The following is a 10,376-nucleotide window of genomic DNA, read 5'->3' on the forward strand; positions in this document are numbered from 1 at the left end:
CTAATCCTTTCGAAGACTACGCTTCTGGCAGCCTCCCTCTTGCAACATGTAGAAGAGAGTAGACTGAAGTCCTCCAAGTAGCATCGCATAGCATAATCCTAACCGATGATCCTCCCCTCGTCGCCCTGTGAGAGAGAAATCACCGGTTGTATCTGGAACTTGGAAGGGTGTGTTTTATTAAGTATCCAGTTCTAGTTGTCATAAGGTCAAGGTACAACTCCAAGTCGTCCTGTTACCGAAGATCACGGCTATTTGAATAGATTAACTTCCCTGCAGGGGTGCACCACATACCCCAACACGCTCGATCCCATTTGGCCGGACACACTTTCCTGGGTCATGCCCGGCCTCGGAAGATCAACACGTCGCAGCCCCACCTAGGCACAACAGAGAGGTCAGCACGCCGGTCTAAACCTAAGCGCATAGGGGTATGGGCCCATCGCCCTTAGCACACCTGCACGTTGCGTACGCGGCCGGAAGCAGAACTAGCCCCCTTAATACAAGAGCAGGCTTACGTTCCAATCCGGCACGCGCCACTCAGTCGCTGATGTCACGAAGGCTTCGGCTGATACCACGACGCCGGGATACCCATAAGTACTCCCGCGTAGATGGTTAGTGCGTATAGACCAAATGGCCAAACTCAGATCAAATACCCAGATCTCGTTAAGCGTGTTAAGTATCCGCGAACGTCGACCAGGGCCAGGCCCACCTCTCTCCTAGGTGGTCGGAACCTGCCCTGTCGCTCCGCCTCAAGGATCCACTCGCGGGTGCTCCTCAAGCCGACCCGTCTTTAGTCACCACATGTATCATGTATAAAGTATATAGTATATACCCGTGATCAACTCCCGAGTGATCACGGCCCGATAGTATAGCATGGCAGACGGACAAGGATGTAGGGCCACTGATGAAAAACTAGCATCCTATACTAAGCATTAGGATTGCAGGTAAGGTAACAACAGTAGTAGCAAGGACAGGCTATGCATCAGGATAGGATTAACGAGAAGCAGTAACATGCTACGCTACTCTAATGCAAGCAGTATAGAGAAGAGTAGGTGATATCTGGTGATCAAAGGGGGGGCTTGCCTGGTTGCTCTGGCAAGAGAGAGGGATCGTCAACTCCGTAGTCGTACTGGGTAGAAGCGGCGTCGGCCCCGGTGTCTAGCGAGAGAAGAGGGGGGAGAAACAATAAATATTTAAGCAAACAGATGCATAGCGATGCATGACATGACAAGTATCGGTGCTAGGGGTGCCCTATCGCGGTATGAGGTGATACCGATGAAGGGGGAAAACATCCGGGAAAGTATCCCCGGTGTTTCGCATTTTCGGACAGATGAAACAGAGGGGGAAAGTTGCGTGTTCGCTATGCTAGGGATGCGTGGCGGATAAACGGGCTGCGTATTCAAATTCGTCTCGTCGTTCTGAGCAACTTTCATGTATAAAGTATTTTCATCCGAATTACGGATTAAAAGATATGATTTTCTAAAGATTTAAATCATTTTCTGATTTTAATTATTTATTTAAACCCAACATTATCCAGAACAGTGTACGCTGACGTCAGCATGACGTCAGCATGATGTCAGCAGTCAACAGAGGCGTTGACTGGTCAACTGACATGTGGGTCCCGTTCGCCATTGACTGTTTTAGTCTAATTAGGATTAACTAATCTAATTACTGTTTAATTAAACTAACTAGTTAATTAGATTAATTAAATAGGATTAATTAACTTAATTAATTCATTAACTATTTTAATTATTAATTAATTAATTTTTAATTAATTATATATTTATTTTTATTTCGTTTTTTTAAACGTTTTGGAGTGGGGCCCCATTGTCATAGGGCCACTGGGGTCTATGCGGGCGTGCGGGTTACGGGCTCCACCCGAACGGCGATGGCCCGAGTGGGGGGGGGGGCGAGCCCGACAGGGGAAAAACGGGGCGAGGCCACCGGGTGCCACCGGCGTACGACCGCGGCGCGGCAGCCATTGAGGGGGGCCCCGGCGGAGGCGGCCAGCATGGCAGTGGCAGGCACGGCAGCCTGGGGCGGGGCCGGCAACGGTAGGGAGGCGGAGGGAGCCGGGACGCGGCCACGGCGGGCGCAGAGGGGAAGGGGGCCGCGGCCAGCGTCAGGAGGCCGGGGCACGGGCGCCGGTGCGCGGCCAAGGTGCGGCGCGGCAGCGGTGAGCGCGGGGCCGGAGCGCGCGCGGGGTGGAAGCCGCGGCCAAGGGCATGGCCGTGCGGCAGCGGGCGCGGGCGGCGGGGCTGCATCGCCGGTGAGGCGAGGCCGCGCACGCGCGGGCGAAGTGGTAGCCGGGCGCGTGCAAAGGGGGCGGAGGCCGAGCGGGACGGACCTGAGCCATGACCAGCGAGGGGGGGGGGCGCGGCCGCGGCGAGGTGCGGTGACCAGGGGGGTCGGGCGTGGCGGACACGGGACGGAGGGATGGTGCGCTCGGCACAGGAGCTCACCGCGGGATGGTGGGGTCTAGGCAACTGGGCTTGGGGAGGAGGACGGAGACGACGGTTCGACGGGGAGGCAGGCCGGCGAAGGAGTCCGGGCAGCGATGGACGAGGGCGAGGCGATGCGGCATGCAGTCCGGTGGGGAGGAGGATGGGGAGGCGGTGCAGGAGGTTGGGAGCCGCGAGGAGGAGGCCGAGGGTGGCGGTTCTCGGCGCCGGCGGGCGGCGGCCTTAGGGGTGCGGCGGCTCAAGTGCCCGCTCCACCAAGTGTGCGTGCGTGCGTGTGTGTGGCGGCGGAGTGGGAGGAGAAGGGGATCGTGGGGGGGGGGGGGTGGGCGGGGGGGACGGGGGATTAGGGTTCCGGGGGGTGTTATGGAGGGAGTGGGTCGTGGCTGGGCCGGCCTGGCGGCCCGATGGACTGCTGGGCCATGGTCCAGCGGGGGGGGATCTTCTATTTTTTTTGTTTAACTGTTTATAACATTTTTCTTTTATAGTTTTAATTCATATTATTTTAGTTTTATGAAATATAATTCTAGCACCTAAATTAGTGGTAGTAATTCTATTACTACCACAATTTTCCTTTTATTTATTAAAAGTAGTTTTCAATAATTTAATCATTTAAATGACGATTAAGTAAATAATTTAGCTATTGTTTCTATCATTTAGTGCATCTAAGCATTTTATAAAATTTTGGGTTCACCACCCTGATCATATATGATTTATTTGCTACACTTTGAACATTTTAGATTTGACTTTAGAAAACTTTTATCGTTTAACTTTATTTTAAGTTAGAATTCAAAAGGGACGTGATACACCGCAAGATTAACAACAGTAACCATGGTGACGTGGCATCATTATCATGAGATTACTGTAGCCTAATTATCCGGGCGTCACAATCCTTCACCAATTTAGATAGATGACAAGCAACGGATTTGGCATACTACTTATTCTCATAGAAAAGACTAAGAGAGAGATATAGCGCAAACTTGAGAAGATCTTCAAGGAATCACCGGTAGAATGAAAAAACGAATGAATTAATATGACAACCATGGAAGAGAATCTTGAATGAACCACCGTAAGAATTGGGAACGATCAAAGGAAAGGTATCGAAGCACCGGGAAGGATTAGCAAATGAACGAAGATGTTTGAGAGAATTTAGATACAAGATAACGAAGAGACCAAGAGCTGATAAGAGAATACTTGAATGATGCACCGGTAAGATTTGGAGAATGATAGCTGAAGGCTGAGAATGAAAAATATTTGAAAAGATGGCCTTCGGAGAATCAAATTGAAAAGAATCTTGAATTGCTCCGGATAGGTGAAAAGAATTCTCATAATCCAATATAATTATGAGAGGATGGCAACAAGCTAGAATCACGAATCTCTGAGAGAGCGGATAAGATATGGAGGAAAAAACTCTTCTTCGGTCTTCAAATGTAGAGAATGATGATGAGAACCACCACTGAGAATTATTGAGGCACTCCGGAATGAATAATGGAAAGGTTGATCCAACGATGAAAAGAATTTGAAAGATCTTGGAGAAAGACATTTGACTGATGACAATTCATTCTTACGTCAAATTTTGAAAAGAATTTTAAAGGATATCTCCGAGAGAATAAGAAGAGTCAGGTAAGATCCTGGGAAAAGACCTGTGGGTTAGGGCCCACTCAAAAGAAACATCGTAGAACGATTTAAAAGAGAGAATGCACCGGTTGAGTTAAATGGCTTGAATGAGATAACAACCTCGACATAGGTTGAACTGATCTTGAATGAACAGACGAGCCTTCTGAGATATCTTGAGCACTCCGGGACAATAGAATAGCGAGAGGTGAACAATTAAGACTTGCACCGGCATGAGAAGGTATTTAAAACGAGGAAAGGATATAATCAACAAAGCTTGAATTGGATCCACCGGAGAAGAAAGAGAATGGATAAAGATGTACTTGAGGTTCCGTTAGGATCTGCATGAAAATCACCGGGTAAGAACATTGACGGAAAAGAACGGAGAGACTTCATAATCATAAGACAGATACTTGATAAAGAAATCTTAGTCCTTGAAAAAAAGGGGGGGGGGGGGGGGAAAAACAAAGCCAATCTTGGGGCGGATGAAATGAACACCGTTGAAAAGAACTGATAATTGATCTTGCGGATGTTGAAAACGATCGGATTCACTTGAAGAGAAACACGCCGGTTGAAAAGGATTAACAAGATAATTTCGATAAACGAGAAGGATTAGTATTTAGATAGGAATATGAGAACACCGCTTAGGAAAGGTATGGAATCAACATTTGACTTCGAAGCAACTCGAATACCACAACTCAAAACAAAACAAAGGATTGGCTCGCAGAATAAGCCGGAACAAACATATGATAGATCCCATATCGTATCATGTGTCTGTTGGAAAGAATTCCTACGAGCTACTTGAATTCCCACTTATAAACTCCTGAAATTTTCCGGTTATGCAATCAGGTGTTGGGGATACATGGGAAGCATAATATCTCACCCAAATCTAGCAAATACTACATCCAGCTGTATCCATCCTTCAACACATAACCGAGAAACCTTCGGAAATCGTTTACCTCAACCTTCGAAAAGCATCCGTTATACAAGTTATGGCAATACTCCCGAACTCCCGCCCCAGTACTGGGTGGCGTCGAGGTTATCTCACCAACAACTGCATAAAAGAGATTTTCGATGTCGGCGAACTAAACTCAGGTATTCCAGAACTGCAACGATAAAATTGTGACGACAACACCTCAGAGCTCAACTCCCTGGGACACTGCCACAACCCCTAAATGTCAGGAGGCACCAAGAACAATGTTCTCGTCACAAATCGATCGGAACTATTCCAAGATACCCGCGTGATCCTAAAGTTTTTTTTAGTGAAATTTGAGAAGAGAAGAGTCAAAACTCTACGTCAGGATGCCTCACCAGAGCGACGAAGGGACTGAGGAGTAAAAATAATACTACTCTCCGATATATATAATCCTAAATGACTCAAAACATTTTTGTACACTCAACAACGTCCGCTATTCGATCAAGCAGGGGCTCCTAAGGTCGGGGAAGGCTCTGGTTACCAACTTGTAACGCCCTCGATGCGGCTATATCTCCCACGTGTCGAAGCATGACTTAGAGGCATAACCGCATTGAAAGAAATATCGCAAGTGAGGTAATCTTCACACAACCCATGTAATACATAAGGGAAAAGGATAAATAGTTGGCTTACAATCACCACTTCACACAATTACATGAATATAGCATTACAACATCCAAATACAATCAAGGTCCGACTACGGAACCAAAATAAAAGAAGAACCCCAAATGCGACAAGGTCCCCGATCGACCCCAACTGGGCTCCACTACTGATCAACTAGAACGAAACAACACAAAGGACAAGATCTTCATCGAGCTCCTCCTTGAGCTTGGTTGCGTCACCTGTTCGGTTCAACGGCACCTGCAAACTGGTTTTGGAAGTATCTGTGAGTCACGGGGACTCAGCAATCTCACACCCACGCGATCAAGACTATTTAAGCTTATGGGTAAGGTAAAAAGTATGAGGTGGAGCTGCAGCAAGCGACTAGCATATATGGTGGCTAACATACGCAAAAGAGAGCGAGAAGAGAAGGTAAAGCACGGTCGAGAAACTATGATCAAGAAGTGATCCTAGAACAACCTACGTCAAGCATTACTCCAACACCGTGTTCACTTCCCGGACTCCGCCGGAAAGAGACCATCATGGTAACACACGTGGTTGATGTATTTTAATTAAGGTCAACTTCAGGTTTTCTACAACCGGACATTAACAAATTCCCATCTGCCCATAACCGCGGGCACGGCTTTCGAAAGTTCAAATCCCTGCAGGGGTGTCCCAACTTAGCCCATCACAAGCTCTCACGGTCAACGAAGGATATTCCTTCTAGCAGGAAGGCCCGATCAGACTCGGAATCCCGGTTACAAGACATCTCGACAATGGTAAAACAAGTCCAGCAACACCGCCCGAATGTGCCAACAAATCCCGATAGGAGCTGCACATATCTCGTTCTCAGGGCACACTCAGATGAGACTAGCTACGAGTAAAACCAATCCTCAAGTTGCCCCGAGGTGGCCCCGCAGGCAACTCAGTTCGGACCAACACTCAGAGGAGCACTGGCCCAGGGGGGTTAAAATAAACATGACCCTTGAGTCCGCGAAACCCAAGGGAAAAAGAGGCTAGTTGGCGAATGGTAAAACCAATGTTGGGCATTGCTGGAGGAGTTTTATTCAAGGCGAACTGTCAAGGGGTTCCCATTATAACCCAACCGCGTAAGGAACGCAAAATCTGGGAACATAACACCGATATGACGGAAACTAGGGCGGCAAGAGTGGAACAAAACACCAGACATAAGGCTGAGCCTTCCATCCTTTACCAAGTGTATAGATGCATTAATCAAATAAGATATATTGTGATATCCCAACAAGTAAACATGTTCCAACAAGGAACAAGACCTCCATGTTCCAACAAGGAACAAACTTCAATGTTCACCTGCAACTAACAACGCTATAAGAGAGGCTGAGCAAAGCGGTAACATAGCCAAACAACGGTTTGCTAGGACAAGGTGGGTTAGAGGCTTGGTTTAACAATATGGGAGGCATGATAAGCAAGTAGTAGGTATCGCGGCATAGGCATAGCAAAAGAGCGAGCAACTAGCAAGCAAATATAGAAGTGATTTCGAGGGTATGATCATCTTGCCTGAGATCCCGCAAGGAAGAAGAACGAGTCCATGAAGAAGACAAACGGACGTAGTCGAACAGATCCTCACAACTCGACGTTACCGGATTACCGAGAAGAAGTACACCGGAAAGAAAGCAAACAACATAGTAAACAACCACTACAACAACATGGCATGATGCACAACAAGTATGATGCATGTCCGATTTAATGAAGCATGGCATGGCAAAATGCACAAGCAACCCTACAAATTAAGTGGAGCTCAATATGCAACTCCGTTGCATATTGACGAAACACCACGTGACTTATTTAGTTTGATCTTGTTTATGTACCCAACAATATTAAATGTTGTTAAACATGGCAAGAGGGTGAAGCATAAGAAAACTACCTATCTAGGCAAGTTTAAATGAGGCCGGAACAACAAACAACAAATCCGGAAACTCCTCATGAGCATATTTTGGTTATGGTACTGTTCTGCCCTAAACCAAATTTTATAGTTGTTAAACATGCAAATTGGTGCCACCATGTTAAACTAGGCAAAATTCTACCCCATTTACATATAAAGTTTGTTAGGTTTGGAGCTACGATTATTTAGTTAGGAATTAAAGCATTTTAAGATGGCATAGGAGCAAATTTAAACAAACAACATTTTAAGCATTTTAAACATGGGTGAAAAAGACATATTATGAAACTAGATGAAAAACTAAGCATATTTCATATATAAGTTGTTTTAATCTGATGCACGGTTATTAAGTTATTATATGCATGATCTACAAGGGGTTTTCTGTAAAACAACAAAACCTGGGAAAAAGCTAAAATCGCAATAGAGAAAAAAAACACTATCGGGCTGAAACGGAACACGGCCCAACAGTGTAGAGGGACAATCAGTGGCTGGGCTGAGGCTCACTATAGGCCTTGGGCCGGATCTGGCGTGACTGGGCCTTGGTCAACCAGGCGAAGAAGAGGCGGCCGAGGCGCATGGAGTGGTCGCAGTCAACGCCTGAGGCGCGCATTCCTCCTCCTGCTCGAAGCAGGGGATGCGGGGGCAAAGCAGGGGCTTGCGGGCGGCGCAGGTGGTGCGGCGTGACGCCCTGGAGACGGGGACGAGGCCGAGGACACGGGGCGCATCGGATCCGGCCGGCGGGAGCCCATCTCCTATGATGGGGCACCGGCTGGAGCTCCTGTTTGAGGCAAGGACAGAGAGAGAGAGAGAGAGAGAGAGAGCAATAAAGTCAGAGAAGCAGAACGGAAAAGGAGAAGAAGAGAGAAGGCGAGGGCGACGGACGCGCGAGGAGGAGGCATCGGGCGCGCTGGCTACGCGAAGACGGCTGGATCCGGGCGGCGGGGCGCTGAATCCCTACTTGGCCGAGGCAGGGAAGACCAGCGACGAGTTCTCTGGGGCTTCGGCCGTCGATGGTGGTGAGGCTCGCCGGCGACGAGGCGAGGAAGAAGGGGTCTGTCAGCGCGGGGGATGCCCCGGATCGAGCGGGAGGAGCTCGGGTGCGGCGACGAACGGGCTCAGTGGCGCGGGGAAGAAGAGCCTGGCTTGTTCCAGCGAGAAAAGGGGGAGGCCGCGGCGAAGCGACTCCGACAGGCTGGAATCGAGGTAGCGCACGGATCCGGCCGGTCTTGAGGAGCTCCGGGCAGCGCAGAAGCTTGAAGGGGAAGCCATGGAGCTCGACGGCGGCGTTGGTCCATGGTGGCGGTGGTCGAGGTGGAGGCCTGCGGCGGCTTCCATGGCGTGGGGAGCACCTGTGCAGAGAAGAGAGGGGATGGATGAGAGGCAGAGAAAGCCACAGGAGGGAAAAATGGAGGGAGGAGGAACGAGGGAGAGAGCACGGGGTCGGCCTGGTGGTGGCTTCGGTCGCCGACGAGGGAAGTGACTCAGGGTCGACGGTGGGAGCATCGACGAGGCAGCGGGGTGCTCGGGCAAGACCGAGACCAGAAGGAGGAGGCGAAGGGGATTGAATCAAAGAAAAACAGAGGAGGCACTGGATTGGGCGATGGGGATCCCAAGGAAGATGCGGCGGCGGTGCGACCGGACAGGCTCCCTAGGTTTTAGGGTTTGATCTCATTTGGGTAGGGGTTGGTCTATATATAGGGAACAAAAGGATTAGGTTTGGACCCTCCGATCAAAATCGGATGGTTTCGGATAAATAGGTTAGGTATCCCAATTAAGAAAACGGAGACGTTTTGTAGATGTTTGGGTATGATCCGAACACAACGGTGGCAACTGTCCGGGTCGGGTCCGGGGCAGCTTTCGGACGCGCACATGAGGGGTCGATGCACCGTGCAAGGAGGGGTTTCGGGGCCTGGCGGTTGACAGCGTACTGTGCAGAAAGCTTTGGAATGAGAGAAGAGAAGAGAGAGAGACCCGGCGACTGTTTCCGGAGACCGAAAACGTCCGACGTTAGACCGGCTATATTGCCGCCATAGTTTAACGGTTGGGCTATCAAACGAACTCCTAATGTGATGAAACTTGACAGGTGGTCTATCTACACTATAATAAGATCACACGCCAACTTTCATCCCATTCCGAGAACATTCTCTAGCCACTTATAAAATAATAATCCGGACATGTCGCGGGCGCGTGCAAGTGTGTCTGGGCTCAGAACGGACAACAGACGGAACGAGGAGACCGGGACAGATGCAAGTTTTGAAAACATGATGATGCAATGCACATGATGACATGAAAAGATGCAACACGCAAGCAAATGACAAGCCAACAACAACGAATAACTGTACGACACCTGGCACATCGGTCTCGGGGCGTTACATAATCCAACGGCCGTGCTGCTTCTTCAATATCTGATCTTCTTGCTCCAGCCGCCCAAACCAGCTCCGGTGGGACTGCCTGCTCCCGCCTCCCGTGGCCGGCTGTGCTGCCACACAGGCCGCACCGCCCCACCCTACTTCATTGCTGGCCAGGCCATTCCTCTACTCACCCACACCTCCTGTTATTTTCCAGCGACGGCAACCGGACCAGTAAACCCTCGTACTCCCCACCGCGTGGGCAACCATTGCCGAGTCTTGCCCGGCTCTGTGTCGTTCCCTTCCTAGGCCTCACCGTCGTCCACCGCCATGGTGCTCTCGGCGCGGCCTGGTCAACTTGGTCAACGAACGACATCCATCGGCCGTGGACTGTACGCGCAAAATAATGATTCCTCCACCTGACAGCTGGGACCCACCAGAAGGGCCTCTGTATTTCGAGAAAAAAA

Source organism: Triticum urartu, chromosome 6 (genome assembly GCF_003073215.2).
Source record: "Triticum urartu cultivar G1812 chromosome 6, Tu2.1, whole genome shotgun sequence".
Classification (NCBI taxonomy): Eukaryota; Viridiplantae; Streptophyta; class Magnoliopsida; order Poales; family Poaceae; genus Triticum; species Triticum urartu.